The following is a 16,509-nucleotide window of genomic DNA, read 5'->3' as shown; positions in this document are numbered from 1 at the left end:
CTAATTTCACCAATTTCAACGTTTTATGTGTAGTCTTATACCCAGTTTGGAGGGTGAACACATACCGAATGGCAACAGAGAGAGAGAGAGAGATAGAGAGAGAGATGGAGAGAGGAGAGTAGAGAAGAGGACGAGAGAGAGAGAGAGAGAGAGAGAAAGGAAAGGCGAAGGAAGAAGGACAGGGGTGGGGTGGTGGAGGGGGGGAGGGTAGGTGGAGCTTTTTACGCGTGTTCGTATCCATTTCTGCATAATGGAGTTTTTGTCTCTTGGTACAAGGACAAGTGCGTTATTCTTTATGATTAGTGATTCACGATACCCTTATAAATTACGGCACTGGGTGTAATGCACTAAAGTAAAATCTCGTTCTGATACGAGTGTTCGTTACAGAAATAGGTACTGCCCAAAAATGTGCTTGCACTGTCGCTGAAACCCATAGTAGGTATGCTGCTTAGTTGTCAATCAAGTTTTTGTAATAAAGTATTTTTTACAAGCTAGCTATTGAATAAATTTGTATTTTTCTCAATCAAAACATATACCCCTCAATGTGCTAACTTTCCTCTTTTAACGACTTTCTGGTCATTGCAAATTCGGCCCCATAATTTCTTATGGTGCAAAACAGAGGCCCAGGGACCGAAAACGATTGCGTCACACTACGGCAATAATCCGGCAGTAAAACATCTTCATTTTTATACATTCAACTTCCCTGTCAGATATATACTTAGCTATAGACTCCGTCGTCCTCGACAGAAATTTGAATTTCGCGGCACACGCTACAGGTAGGTAGGTCAGGTGATCTACCCCTTCCCGCCGCTGGGTGGCAGGAATAGGAACCATTACCGTTCTAGAACCAGATTTTCTCTGTCACCGTATTGTAAACATACGTTTGCGGTACCTCCTGACTTGATTTTCGTGTTTCATCGCCATCGATCTTCTGGGCTGTCTTTTGCAGGGAAGTACTGGGTCTTTGGTTCGGCATACGCTTTTATTATCTTTTTAATGAATTGACTTCGAAAATTTAGAAGAATATATGACGTGTAACTACCGAAGTTTTCGGTAGACACATAGTTTGCAAGAAAGGGAAATATTAATATTTATTCATTAATACGTGTAATAAGTGTTAGAACTTGATTGAGGAAATATAAAACTCTAACTTCCTACTTTAGGAAGTCAGAAAAGTACGCTCTTTAGAAGCTTTAATAGCTCTCGTGCTAACGAGCAGTTAGTGTATTAACAGTAATAGTAGTTTTTGCATCCTCATCACCTTCTTACTTTACAGAATCTACAAATTCATAAATTTGAAGATAAATGGATGTAGCTCAAAATGTGAGCTCTTATAAGGTAAGAAGTGAATTTAGTGTTCCCAGTGGCAGTGGAGGGTGCGTTCTGATCGGCTCTGTTTCGCTCCCAGGTCTAGACCGCTTCCAAGCTCCCTGGCCCAGAGGAGAAGGAAAGTCGAAAGCCTTACGGAGGTTATGGAGAATCCCCACCGATCAGGCGTCCCCTCAGCAGGATCTGTAGAACGTCACAGACTGCCAAAGATAGCCATTGGAAAGGCATCTTTAAAAAAGTGCATCTCTTCTTCCGTTTCTTCGTCTTACATCTGAAAAGACGAAGAGTGTACATGTTTGGAGTTCGGACGATCTAGCGCATTCTCTGAAAACTAAGAGAACACTGAGCGCCAACTGGACTACAAGCAAAGAGCCAGCCAGGAAGCCGCGTTCCAGCAAGCAAGCGCGAGCCACGTTCCAACAGCCAGCAGCGAGCCGCGTTCCAACAGACTAGCGCGAGCTGCGTTCCTACAGCCAAACGCGAGCCGCGTTCCAGCAACTGAGCGCGTGCTGCGTTCCAGAAAATTTTTCTTGGCGCAAGGCGCCTTCAAAGAGAAAACAGACGGCTAGAGCGAGGAGCCTTATAGTAGAGTGGCAATCAGAAGGATCCTTCCATTGAACGTTTACGGGCAAGAGGCTCCTTCTAAAAGGAGCCTAGTAGGCGCTTGGAACTATCAGTGCGCATGGGACCTTCCACGCAAGTGGAACGTTCCAGGAGCGAGTCTCCTTTCTAGCGTGCGGAACATTCCAGGCGTGGGGAACTATCCAGGTGCTAGGCGCAAGGATCCAGGCGCCAGAATATTCCAAATCTTCTTTTGAGAGAGAGGTCAGTCGCGAAGCTCCTCTTTGAGTTTTTTAACTTGAGCAACTTTCCCCTGGCAAAGGTGCAAGATGTCGCACAGGCGGCCGTCGCTTTGTCAGAAGGATTCTGATACTAAGAGAAGCCCTTTTTCATTATTCAGAAGACTCCTGTGTTAGGCAGTTTCCTCTCTATGCGGACTCATCTCCTTCATTCATGCTCTTCCCTCATTATGAAGAGGCAAGAGCTTTGGGAGTTTTCTTAATAAGAATCTCATCGACGTTTGGGTATGATGGCGGATAGGAAATATCTACTTCCTTCCGTAAACCCTAGAGATGAACAGGAATTCTGTCTCTTCCGCGATTTATGAGGAAATCACGAAGATTTAAAGAGTTCCTGGATTACCTTCCTTCCTTAAGGAGATATTTATACTCTTTCTATTGTTCTATTAACGAAAAGAACGAAGATAGTAAAATTTTTCCTTTCTCTATCTGCCTCGGCAGGGAAAGAAGGTAGTAGAGTATCTGCTGTATGAGAATACGATACGGTCAAATCATAAACACATACCGTAGTTACTTCTTTGCTGTGCAACTCAATTACCAGTATCCTTCCGGGACTTTCCTAGGAAGGACTACGCTTAAAGGGATTGTTAAGACAACACCTACTTAACTTCTAGTTTGTTCATGAAACTTACCTGACAGATATATATATAGCTGTATTCTCCGAAGTCCGACAGAATTTCAAAACTACCTCACGGCACACGCAGTGGGCGGCCAGGTGGTAGTACCCATTCCCGCCGCTGGGAGGCGGATATCAGGAACCATTCCCATTTTCTATTCATATTTTTTCTGTCGCCGGTCGGTAAACACCTGTTTACAGACCTCCGCCCAGAATTTTTGGATTTGACTCGTTCTAAGTATCTGGATTGACTTTTGGTTTTTGACTCTGGATTGTTGGATTGGCATACGCGATAGTGGATGTTTTTTGATTTTGGATTGGCTTTTCTGTGAACGTGATGTCGGGATCAAGTTCAGTGAGCTTCAGAGTGTGTGTGAGGAGTGATTGCAAGGTGAGGCTACCGAAATCATCGGTAGACCCCCACACAGTATGTATGGGGTGTAGGGGGCATGTTTGTTTGTTGGATGATCGATGCATTGAATGCAAAAGTTTGACTGATGATGGATGGAAGGTGTATGAGTCCTATCGGCGTAAGTTGGAGCGCGATAGGATCAGGAGGTCTTCCTCCAAGAGCGGTTCTACGAAAGGTAAGGGAAGTAACATTTCTCCTATTTTAACACCAGTAGAATTTGCTTCACCTAATCCTGTGTTGTTGCCTGAGGGCCCTGGTTCTGTGTCTGGAGAAGGTAATGCCCTTTCTCTGATTCTAGAGTCGTTACGTACTCTAGAGTCCAAAGTGTTGGCCCTAGAAAACGGCTCAAGTAAAGTGTGTGGAGGGGGCGTCAGATCGGCCCCATAATGCCTCTAGGCCTAGACCTCTATCGGACTCCCAGGACTCAGGGAGTGGGTATGTCGAAAGCCGCCAACGAAGAGGGTTACGGGGGTCCCCCACTCCGATCTGGCGTCCCTTCGGCAGGACCTGTTGTTGATTCCCAGATTGCCAAGGAGCGTGCTCAGGCTCGCATCCTTAAGGACTGTTTTTTGTCCTCTGAGTCGCCCTCCCCGCGCAAGGGGTGGAGCGCTCGGAGAGACTCGCGTCCGTTGAAAAGGACTTTTCCGAGGGAGGACGCTTTACGTCCCCTCTCTCCGTTATCGTTGCGGTCTTCTCCTGCGTCGTATGACGCGTTTCCTCCACAGAAGAGAGGTAGGACGTCGTCCGAGGACGACGCTGAGAAGCGCTTCTCTCGCGCCTCGGAGAGGCAGGTTGCTGTACCTGTGAGAAGGAAGGAGGCGTCCCCTCGCCCCTCGTCTTTCGCAAGGCTCAGCCCTTCACCTCCTCTTGTTTTCTTCGCCAACGAAGAATATTCTTGTGTCTCTTCAAGACCAATTGTCAGCTTTAATGGCTCAGAAGACTCGCCCAGCAGCAGTTGAGCCTAAACGTAGGAAGGACGCCAGACTGCCTGTCAAGAGGAAGAGGCAGTCCCCTTCTCCGTCCCCCTCGTTCGTCTCTGTCTCCGCTTGCTTCTCCTTCGGAGCTTCCTCGTTCTCGTTCTACGGGTAGGAAGTCTCGTGGACAGGACGCTTTTCTTCCATCTGACGTCCTGATCAGCCGCGAGTCCGGACGCCTTTGAGGACGCTCGGCAGGACGCCTTGGAGGACGTTTTTGAGGACGCTCGGCAGGACGCTTTTGAAGACGCTCGTCGGGATGTTTTGCTAGACGCTTTGCCTGTTGAGAAGGCTTTCGAGAGCGCCCAGGAGGACGCTTTGAAAGCGAAGCTGGACGCTTGAGCGGAAAGCGTAAGGACGCTCCTCTAGAGGCGAGTAAGAGTAGCTCTCTTGACGCTCAGCGCGGTCAAGACGCTCTTCGTTCTTCGAGCTCTAAGGATCGACAGAAGGTCGGTCGCTTTGAAGAAGCTGATATCAGTAATCCTCGAAAGCCTTTGTTGAAGGCTAGACCCGTTGGGCGCACGCCCTCTCCAGAGGTGCAATCTCCTTTGCCTCTTAGGGAGGAAGGAGAGCTTAGTAGTCCGGCGGACTCAGTTGAGGAGGAACAGCCTTCAGTTTCGTCTGTGTCCGATTACAAGGTGCTGGTTCGACTGTTACGCTCTTCTTTTGGAGAGAAGTTCCAGCCTGCAGCTCCCAAGTCTCCACCCTCTCAGTTTTCGTCATCTAAGTCGTGCAAGGTTCCGGAGTTTGTGGAAATGAAAACTTCTTTGTCCACTAAGAGAGCGTTCAAGAAGTTGCAGGATTGGATGGAACGTCGGAAGGATCAGGGCAAGTCGACTTTCGCCCTTTCCTCCTTCAAGACTCAGTGGGAAGGCGGCATCTGGTATGAGACCAAAGGAGAAGTAGGAGTTAAGATCCCGTCGTCTTCCCAAGGGGACTTTGCTAGTCTGGTCGATGCACAGAAGAGGTCTCTTTTATCGACCGCTAAGATTTCGTGGACGCCAACGGAGATTGACCATCACATGAAAGGTCTGTTAAGGACGCTTGAGGTCTTTAACTTTCTAGACTGGTGCTTGGGAGTCCTGGATCTTCAATCTAGGAGTCCTGACTCGTTGAGTCTGGGGGAGCTGTCCAATGTGTTATCCTGCATGGACAAGGCCGTCAGGGATGGTTCGGAAGAGTTAGTGTCTCATTTCGGCACTGCTTTTCTCAAGAAGAGAGCGCTTTTCTGCAACTTTACAGCTAGGTCTGTTTCTACATCGCAGAAAGCGGAGCTTCTCTTTGCGCCTCTTTCGAGCCATCTCTTCCCCCAGGCTATGGTAAAGGACCTGGCAGTGAGCCTACAGGAGAAGGCTACCCAGGACCTCTTGGCCCAGTCTTCAAGACGTCCCGCAGTCCCTACCACGTCGTCTTTTGGACGACCACCTAGGAAGGTTAAACCCTTTCGTGGCGCTCCTCCCTCGAGAGCTGCTTCTCGAGGGAGAGGGCTTGCAAGAGGAAGAGGTTCCTTCAAACCTAAATCCTCTAAGTGAGAATCAAGTCCTTCAGATGCCGGTCGGAGCCAGGCTAAAGTTCTTTGCGGGGGCGTGGAGAGAGAGAGATACAGATGCGTGGTCCCTCAAGATAGTGGAACAGGGGTACAAGATCCCCTTTTTGGACCCTCCTCCTCTATCCACAACTCCCAGAGATCTTTCCCCGTCATACCAAGGGGAGAAACGTCGGATTCTTTTAGATCTTTTAGATCAAATGATCAAGAAAAGAGCGGTGGAACAGGTCTTAGACCTGGGGTCACCAGGATATTACAACAGGCTTTTCCTGGTACCAAAGCAGTCGTCGGGGTGGCGTCCAGTCTTGGACGTAAGCAGGCTGAATCTTTTCATAGAAAAGAAAAAATTCAAGATGGAAACGCCTCAGTCGGTTCTAGGAGCCTTAAGACCGGGCGACTGGATGGTGTCCTTGGACCTACAGGACGCATACTTTCACGTGCCTATCCACCCTCTTTCAAGAAAGTTTCTGAGGTTTGTGTTAAAGGGCAAAGTTTGGCAATTCCGAGCCCTTTGTTTCGGTTTAAGCACGGCTCCGATGGTATTTACCATGCTCATGAAGAACGTAGCGAGATGGTTACATTCTGCAGGAATAAGAGTGTCCCTGTATCTCGACGATTGGCTTATCAGAGCATCGTCAGAAGAAAGGTGTCTGAAGGACCTTCACTTCACGTTAGCCTTGGGCGACGGGTCCCTGGGACTTCTGGTCAACCTCGAAAAGTCGCATCTGACCCAACACAGTCCATCGTGTATCTGGGGATTCAGATGGATTCAGTGGCTTTTCGAGCGTTTCCGTCCCAGGAACGACAGCTGCAAGGCTTAGAGAGAGTTTCGGCCTTCCTGGGGAAGGAAGCTTGCTCGGCGAGGGAGTGGATGAGTTCTGCTGGGGGCCCATTTCCTCGCTGGAAAAGTTTGTTTCCCTGGGAAGACTACACCTCAGGCCTCTCCAGTTTTTCTTGGCAGAAGAATGGAGAGTCAAAGAGGATCTGGATGCGACCTTTATGATCACCAAATCGGTGAAGAACCATCTAAGATGGTGGTTAGATCCTCGGAAGTTTCGAGAGGGGTTGTCCCTAAAGCTTCTGAGCCCCGACTAGTGTTGTTTTCCGCCGCCTCGGTGTCGGGATGGGGAGCAACACTAGGAGGGGAGAAGTGTCAGGCACCTGGAGGGGGGAAGGGCAGGTGTCCTGGCACATCAATGTGAAGGAACTAGCGGCGGTTTTCCTGGCGCTACAGTTCTTCCAGCAAAAGGTTGCAGAAAAAGTTGTCCAAGTCAACTCGGACAACACCACGGCCCTTGCGTACCTAAAGAATCAGGGAGGTACACACTCCCGTCCTCTATTTTACTTAGCGAGGGAGATTCTGCTGTGGGCAGATGCGAGGCGAATCAGGATCCTGACGAGATTTATCGCAGGAGTCCAGAACGTCAGGGCAGACCTTCTCAGCCGACAGGATCAGATCCTGCCGACGGAATGGACGTTGCACCAGGACGTCTGTCGAGAGCTATGGAGACTGTGGGGACGTCCTTTAGTCGACCTATTTGCGACGTCGAGGACGAAGAGGTTGCCTCTTTATTGCTCCCCTGTGTTGGATCCGGGAGCAGTCACTATAGACGCTCTGCTCTGGGACTGGACGAACCTGGACTGTATGCCTTCCCGCCATTCAAGATCATGGGGGAAGTAGTAAGGAAGTTCGCGGCATCGGAGGGGACGAGGTTGACCCTGATTGCCCCGATGTGGCCCGCGAAGGAATATTCACCGGAGGTAATGTCCTTCATCATAGACTTTCCGAGGGACGTGCCCCTGGAGGAAATATCTACTCAGACAGCCCCACTTCGCAGATATCACCGAAACCTCTCCGCTCTGGGTCTGACTGCGTTCAGGGACTATCGAAAAGTTGGCCAGAGCGTGAGGTTTTTTCTAAAGCAGCTGCGAAAGCGATCGCCAACGCAAGGAGGACTTCCTCGAGAGCTGTTTACCTCAGTCGAAGTGGGCTTCCTTCAGGGCATGGTGTAGAAAGGAGGGAATTTCCTCTTCCACTACCTCTGTGAGCCAGATAGCCGATTTCCTGCTATTTTTAAGAAATGTGCAGAAGCTGGCAGTCCCGACCATCAAGGGATATAAGAGTATGTTGTCAGCAGTCTTCCGACACAGAGGCCTAGACCTTACTGACAACAGAGATCTTCACGATCTCTTGAGATAATTTGAGACTACCAAGATACCTCAGGCGAGGCCTCCTTCTTGGAACTTAGATTTAGTCCTTAGACTGTTGATGTCGAGTCCTTTCGAGCCTCTCCATGAAGCGTCTCTTAGGAACTTGACGAAGAAGGCTCTTTTCCTAACTTCTCTGGCGACGGCGAAGAGAGTTAGCGAAATTCAAGCCATTTGTAAGCGAGTGGGCTTCAAAGGTGACAATGCTGTCTGCTCTTTGAGTCCCACTTTCTTAGCAAAAAATGAAAACCCGTCTAACCCTTGGCCAAGGAGCTTTGAAATTAAGGGTATGACAAGCCTTGTGGGCCAAGAACCTGAGAGAGCCCTGTGCCCTGTCAGGGCTCTAAAGTTTTTTATGTTCACAAGACAAAGGAGGTACGACGGCCCCTCAGATAATCTGTGGTGTTCGGTTAAACGGCCCGATATACCATTATCCAAGAATGCTTGGGCGTTCTTTTCTGGGAGGGACGTGATTAAAGAGGCTCATTCGTCTTACCAGAAGACCGATTTGAGCCTCTTGCGAGTGAAAGCTCACGAGGTCAGAGCTGTCGCAACCTCGCTTGCCTTCCAAAGGAACATGTCGATCAAGGACATCCTTGACGCCACCTTTTGGAGGAGCAATTCAGTATTCGCCTCACACCTACTTGAGAGATGTGAGAACGATATATGAGGACTGTTGTTCTCTTGGGCCATACGTTTCTGCAGACACAGTCTTGGGGGCTGAAGGTAGCTCTCTCCCTATCCCTTAGTTAGGTTTAGGTTAGTTTTTAGTTGTTGTGTTTTTTGGTTGTGGTGAGTCTTTGGTGAAGACCTCCCATCTCTTAGCTTAGTGTTCAGGGGGTCTTGGATAGTTGGTCAGGTGGTGGTCAGTTGCTTCGTTGCCCTCATATGTATGGCTCGATGCTCTTGTCACGTTGAGGTCACGTCCCCGTTGACAGAGCATCCAGAGCGCACCAGCACTACAGGTCTCCACCTGGCTGGCAACTCTGATTAAGCACAAGCAGGCTTAAGTGACAGTAATCACAGAGTCTACTTTGCTAACAGGTGAGGAACCAAGGTGTACATCATCTACTTAATTTAAGTTTCCTACAAATCCTATTCTGTCTCTTCCCACCATCCGAAGGTGGGATTCAGCTATATATATATCTGTCAGGTAAGTTTCATTGAACAAAAATATTTTGTATAATACAATTAAGTTTGTTCATACTTACCTGGCAGAGTATATATAATTAAGTGCCCACCCACCTCCCCTCAGGAGACAGTGGCACTGATAAATATGAATAGAAAATGGGAATGGTTCCTGATATCCGCCTCCCAGCGGCGGGAATGGGTACTACCACCTGGCGCCCACTGCGTGTGCCGCGAGTTTTGAAATTCTGTCGGACTTCGGAGAATACAGCTATATATATATCTGCCAGGTAAGTATGAACAAACTTAATTGTATTATAACAATAAAACATATTTATCGAAGTCTGTTTCGCTTAAATATGCATTAATAAGAACTTCCTGAAGTTCGATAATAATTTTATAAGATTCCTTTATTGAATGGAGTAGCTGGCAACTCTGGAAGAGTAAGGCCAAGCAGACGGCTAACGGAGACTGCTATCGCTTAGACCAATGCAGTACCATCTAGTTCTCGGTCATGACCGGTCCGTTACATCTCTCTCTCCTGCGGGATGGAATAACTAACCGTATATTCTCCCCCTACAATCGCGGTCTTTGCCTCGGATTGAGGGGATAGTTAAGCTAACATAAATAAAATATTGTCTGCCTTGTGCTAAGAAGCTTTCAATAAGAAAGATATTACAACCTTTCAATGCTGTTTACCGTAAGTAACATTATTAAAGGATTCTTACGCAACAGAACACTATATTATTAATAATGCTCTCATGCTTACAAAAGCATGGCTTATTAGAGTAAATGCTTAGTGAGAAGATGGATGTAGTAGAGAATTCACTTTAAGAACTACGGTATGGTCAAGTCTTATGCACATACCGAGGTTAACTACAGAATTCCCTAGTATCCTTACAAAGGTTTCCTAGATTAATGCAGTTTACACAATGTGACAGTATTAAAGGATTTTGACGTAGGAAAAATCTATTTCTGGCGATTGGTTCGTGTCTCCCAGTGAAATAATCCTTTAGTTCATTATTTCTAAGGTAAATGAGCTAACAAATACCAGAGAAAAAATAAATAAAAAAGATGTCAGTATAACTGACTCGCTCACCCAAATAAAAGAAGGGTGTCGGTATGGTAACTGGGGCGAGTGAGACCACTACCACGGAACTTTCTTGCCATTAGAACTCTCCCACACCAAAATCCCCAACTGAGAGAGCTGACCCACAGGTCGAGGCGGCAACTACTACCACTACACCCACGCCACGCCGACTGCCGCGCCTCTGGTGGCCATCCTGAAGTTAGCAGGCAATCTTGGGCGACAGGGCAAGGGCAGGGTGGGATTTCACTGGGCGACACGAACCAATCGCCCAGAAATAGATTTTTCCTACGTCAAAATCCTTTTTCTGGGCTCAGTTCGTGTTGCTGCGTGTAAATAGTACCAGATAGCACAAGATTGAAAGAATATGAAAGGGTCTCAATAAAAACTAAAAGTAATCTACAATAATATAATTAGAGAGTAAGGTATACACATAGAATAATAAAACCAAATAGGACTTACTAGAAATATGTATAAAAAAACTTAAAGTCAAACATATTTCAACTTATTCTCTGACAAAGAGTTATGAAATTACACAAGTAAATAATCACTTATTATCTAAGAATTAGTAATTCATAACAATACAAATCTTTAAAGAATATTTACAAGGTAGGAGTGTGGAGCCTAGCATTAAATAAGGGAACCACACTCAAGAAGTTTCATAAGATACAAATTATTGTGGGTGTCCCCTAGCAAAAAAATAAGGGACACGCCACTAATCCATAATTATAAGCAGCTAAGGCTAAAAGGCGAAGTGTAGAGCATAACGGCAGGTTAGATGAAATGTTAATTGAGGCAGGTAGAAAGGAGATCTGGATCTTCAACTACAACTACTGAGCAATGTCAGGGGAAACTATGTTCCCCGCTGCCACTGCTGGAAATTTTAAGGATTCCAAGGACTTTAAATAGTGACGCTTAAAAACTGTCGGTGATTTCCATCAGTATACTTTTTCAAGTCATCAAAGTTCATGTGTTGGAAATAGTTAATGGAGGTGGCTACTGCCCTGACATCGTGGGCTTTAGGGAATGATTCAGGGTTTGCTTGTTTAATAAAATAGAGGATCTGTTGTCTTATACCTTTAGTCGATAAAGTGCCACCTTTTTCTCTCCTAAAGAGGGGACCCGAAGAAGAAGAGGATGTCCTAGACAGAAAGGCTCGCAAGGTCATCACTGGACAAAGAGAAGGGTCTTGTGGGAGAGGGATGACTTTCCAAGGTTGCCATCTTAATAGAGGATCCTCATTTTTAGCTAAAAAGCTGCGATCTGGGGAGAGTAGAACTTCTCCTGAAGGGAGGAATTCTATATGCCCCGCATCTCTGAATAGAGTCGACAGTTCTGAAATCCTAGCTCCTGAAGCCAGACTTAGCAAGAATAGCGTCTTTCTTAAAAGCATTATGAAAGTACATGTAGAGTTGTCAGTGTCTGAAGCCAGTTTGAGGACGTCATTTAGAAACCATGACACTGAAGTAGGCCTTACGGAAGGTCTAAGTCTAGCACAAGCCTTGGGAATAGACGTAAAGTAAGAATCTGTTAAGTCTATATTAAAACCCAGCTGGAAGATCTTCTTCAAGGCTGACTTGTTAGTAGTAATAGTGCTAGCTGCCAACCCTTTTTCAAACAAAGACCTAAAAAAGGATATAGCTGAATTAATAGTCATGGTTTTGATGTTTGATTCCTTCAGGAAAGATGCCAACTTCTTGACTGCAGCGTCATACTGTCTCAGAGTTGAATCCCTTTTATCTGATTCCAGGAAAAGGATATTCTGGGGATCTATATCTGCATCTTTTTTAGCCGCAAACTTCATGAAGTCCATAAAGTTAGGGTTTGAGAATTCCTGAGGAGGCAAGCGAACACAGTCCTCATTTGTACTGACTGAGAGAGTCTGGGATTGGGAATCCGTTGAGGGCGAAGACCCAATTCCAGAAGCAGAGGGTACCAGTTGCTCTTCGGCCAGTCCGGGGCTACTAGGGCCACTTGTCCCTTGAAAGTCCTGAGTTTGTTCAGAACTTTCAGAAGAAGATTCACTGGAGGAAAGATGTAAATCTTCTTCCATCGGTTCCAGTCTATGGACAGAGCGTCTGTGGCATATGCCAGAGGGTCCAGGTTGGGAGCCACATAGCATGGAAGCTTGTGGTTCGCTTGAGAGGCGAAAAGATCTACTTGGAGACCTGGAACACTCCGGCATATCCACTGGAACGAACTGTTGTCTAGGGACCATTCTGACTCCAAGGGAACTGACCGGGATAGAGCGTCTGCTATCACATTCCTTACTCCCGCTAGGTGGGTGGAGGAAAGATGCCATTTGTACTTGTCCGCTAGGGAAAAGATGGCTATCATGACATGGTTCAGATGCCTTGATTTGGATCCTCCCCTGTTGATGCAGTGAACTACTACTGTGCTGTCCAGAACCAATTTTACATGAGAGTTCTTTGGTGGAAGGAGCCTCTTCAGGGTAAGAAATACTGCCATGGCTTCCAATACATTTATGTGAAGCTGGCGGAACTGCGGTGACCAAGTTCCTTGAACTTTTTTGAACTGAGAGTACCCTCCCCAGCCGCTTAGTGAAGCGTCTGTGTGGATAGTTAACACCGACATGGACAGATTCTTCGACTGTGTCCATGGACGCAGACGGTTGCGAAGAATTTGCGGGATTGCTGACAACTTGTCCCGGGATTTGACATTTGCCCTTGAGCGCCAAATCCGGTTTTATGTCTTTCAGTTTTGCTTTCATCAAGACGTTTGTCACTGAAGCAAACTGAAGAGAACCTAGGATCCTTTCCTGGTTTCTCCTTGAAGCATATTTGTACTTTAGAAATTGCTTTACAGACTTTGCTATTTCCTTCCTCTTGGCTACCGGAATTGACAGATTGTGAGAGGCTAAGTCCCATTGAATGCCGAGCCATTGAAATTGAGACTCCGGAGTGAGTCTTGACTTTTCCCTGTTTATTTGGAACCCCAGGTATTCCAGGAATGAATACCTTCTTTGTGGCTTTGCGGCATTCCTCGACGGTTGACGCCCAGATCAGCCAATCGTCGAGGTACGCTACTACCATTATCCCTTGCGACCTTAGTTGTTGAACAACTACTTCTGCTATTTTGGTGAATACCCTGGGAGCTACGTTCAGTCCAAAGGGCATCACCTTGAACGAGAATGCCTGGTCTCCTAGTTTGAAGCCTAGGTAAGGGCGAAAGTGTCTCGCAATTGGGATATGATAGTATGCGTCTGTAAGATCGATAGAGGTGGTGACGGCCCCACGGGGAAGTAAGGTCCATACCTGCGAGATGGTCAGCATTTTGAACTTGTCGCAGCGAATGGATAAGTGTAACTGGGACAAGTCTAAGATTACTCTTCTTTTTAATGAGCCTTTCTTCCTTTGGCAAGCGAACAAGCGACCTTGAAACTTTAAATGCTTGACTCTCGATATTGCTCCTTTCTGAAGGAGTTCCTCTGCATAATCTGTCAATTCCTTCGATGGAAGTTGAAGGAATGGTCTAGGTGGAGGGGGCCTTCGATCCAGCTCCAACCCAGACCCTTTGACACAATACTTTGTGCCCATTTGCTGAGCCCCCACCGGTGCTGGAAGAGGAACAGCCTCCCTCCTACCTTGGAGATCTCACTGTTGCTGTGTGGGGTGAGCTCCACGTCCGCCACGGAAGTGTTTGCCTCTATTAATGACTCTGCCTGCTTCTCTTTGGCAAAAAGCACCTCTGGCCCTGCTTCCCCTGGCAAACCGGTTAAAGTGTTGAAAGGCCTGGCCTTCATACACCGAGTTGAACGCCGGGGAAACAGCGTAAGAGGTGGAAGGTTGTGCCTGAGGTTAGATCAAGAGGATGGGCTGAGTCTGGCCTTTTGTTGCGGCAGGTTGTCCTGGTTGGGTGACCAGGACTGCTGAGACTGAAGAAGAACTGTCCTGCTTCCTTTTGCAGAGAGGCCCCAACGATCTCTGAGACTCTGGTTGAGTCTCGTCGCTTCGTTCTGGACCTCTTTAACTGCCGACTCCGGGAAGAGGTCCGCCCCCCAAATGTTGGAGGAAAGCAACTTATTTGGCTCGTGCCTAATAGTTGCTTCCTGGAGGACATGTTTCCGGCAGTTGACTCTTGCCACCACAAACTCATACAAGTCCAATTGGACTGTATGAGTCTGCGACTTTGCTAACAGTTTGAAGAGCGGCTCGGACGCATAGGAGAGGGGTCCGATAACTTCCGTCATGACCATTGTGTTCAAGGTCCTTGCCAACCTGGACCTTGCCTTGAAATCCGCTTGGATGAGGTTGTCCGGAAGCCTGGGAAGTTTCTCGCCGAACTGGTCCATGGCACAGTCCGGTTTAAACTTACCCACCGTAAAGGTGGCCGGCAAGTCCTCCTACATATCGCCAAACGAAGGGAGAAGAGGAGATGTGGGGTCTGCTTCTCTTAGCTGAGGCAATGGTTCACCTTTCAAGCCTGCCTGGATGGTGACATCAGCTATCTTCGTCAGGAAGGGAAGTGGTGCTTCCTCTTCCGTCGTGAAGATTGTGAAAGGGCTCTTGAAAGCTTGAAGCCTGGTATTAATGCAATCCCAGTCTTCTAAGCAGTGAAGCCATTCCCTCTGCGCGTGATCCCTGCTATATAGTACTGTCTCCCTCGGGATCTTGTCCTCCCTATTCAGCGCTGCCTCCGTCAGCCTGGCATAACCCATGAAAGGAGGCTGTAGATTTGCGGGGTGGTACTCGAAGTCCTCAATCCTTCGAGTTCTGCATTCTGGGATGGAGATAAGGCCATCCTTGAAAGGGGCGAAAGTCGCTACTCTCCAAGGGTTACTCGTGGAGAATGCCGGGAGAGTGTCATATGCCAGGAGTTGAACAAGACCGGCGCCAACTGTCGGAGAACGTAGCCTGAGGAGCTTGGTTAAAGCCAGAAAGGAGGTTCTCTTGGGTGGACATTCTGTCCGAAAGCTGGGTAAACATTTGTTCCATGCTTGATCTCAAGGAACCTACCAAGTCTCCCACCTGCTGCATCATTCCGGCGGAAAAAGCAGCAGGATCAAAACCACTCAGAGGCACAGAGCCTGACGAGGTCGCCGGGAGGGCTCCGGCAGTAGAAGGGGAAATCACTGACTCCGCCGGAGTGCGGGACCTCTCCCTGGAGGACTTGCTCCTCGACCCTTTCGGAAGTGAAGCTGATGAAGAGGAGGCTTTCACTTTCTCTGCTCCGGGGTAAGAAGCCGGAGACTTACGAGCCGAAGAAGACGAAGAAGTCTTTTTAGACGACGTCTTCTAAGAGTCTTCTGCTCCCTGTTGACCCTTCACCTTGGGGACCACAGAAGCAGCGGGGGCACTATACGGGAGCTCAGCGCCCGTAAAGCCCTGAAAGGAAGAAGAAGAAGGGACAGGAGATAAAGATCCAGATGCACTCAAGGGAAGCCCTTGAGTGTCCAACGTACCTACCTCAACCAACAAATCATCTACTCCTACCGTCATAGGCTCTATGTTGATGTCAAGAGTGGCGACCTCCACCACGATGTCCTGGCCTGGTACTTCCTTAAGGGCTTGCTCCACCTGCTCCTGGATCGCGGCGATCGTCGGAGCCGCCGCAGCAGGGTCGACGTACCCCGTCGACTTTCCTCCGGGGAACAACAGGACAGCCATCCTCTTCCCCAGGATGTAGGGCTGTCCTTTGGCGGCGTTTTTACCAAATCCGCCGACCCAGGCTTTCAGGGTCGCCAAAGCCACGTCCTTGACTGCGGCAGCCTGAAAGAGAGGGTCATTATTAACACTTAAGTCTAAAGGTGATCCTTAACCACTAGACTAAGATGAGCTTAAGCTTAATTATATATTAGAACTCATATTGCATGAACGTGCTGATGACCAGAAGTACTTACTCCCTCCAAAAACTGGTTTACAAGCTCATAACAGATAGAGCAAGCTTCATGAAACCAGACCTAAAGATTCCCGTGGCTGGTAGAACAGGGAGCATGGATCCTGCAGACCTCATGCCCGCAGGGGTCTTGTAGCACGGCGTTACAGCCGGGATGCTGGCAGTTGGTAGCCTGTAAGTGGAAAGATACATGAGTATCAGATTTACACTCACAAGGCTACTCTAGTACTCCGCTGCATGCCGGAGTTAGATGAAAAAACGGGCATAATCCCTCCCCTGAGATCCTTTGGGTTAAACAGGTGAGACACAATTACTCCGGTGTACACCGGAGAAGGAAATTCCATAAACCAGAGGTAAACATATATAGATATATAATAAAATATAACTATAAGGAAATTTCCAACGGAGGACAGGGGAGGGAACCCAAGCTTAAGCTAAATCACTTAAACTAAACTTAAGCATAGCGAGAATGATACACCGGAGATCGACTCCG

This window comes from Macrobrachium nipponense, chromosome 25 (genome assembly GCF_015104395.2).
Source record: "Macrobrachium nipponense isolate FS-2020 chromosome 25, ASM1510439v2, whole genome shotgun sequence".
Classification (NCBI taxonomy): domain Eukaryota; kingdom Metazoa; phylum Arthropoda; class Malacostraca; order Decapoda; family Palaemonidae; genus Macrobrachium; species Macrobrachium nipponense.
Note: the sequence above shows the minus strand (reverse complement) of the source record.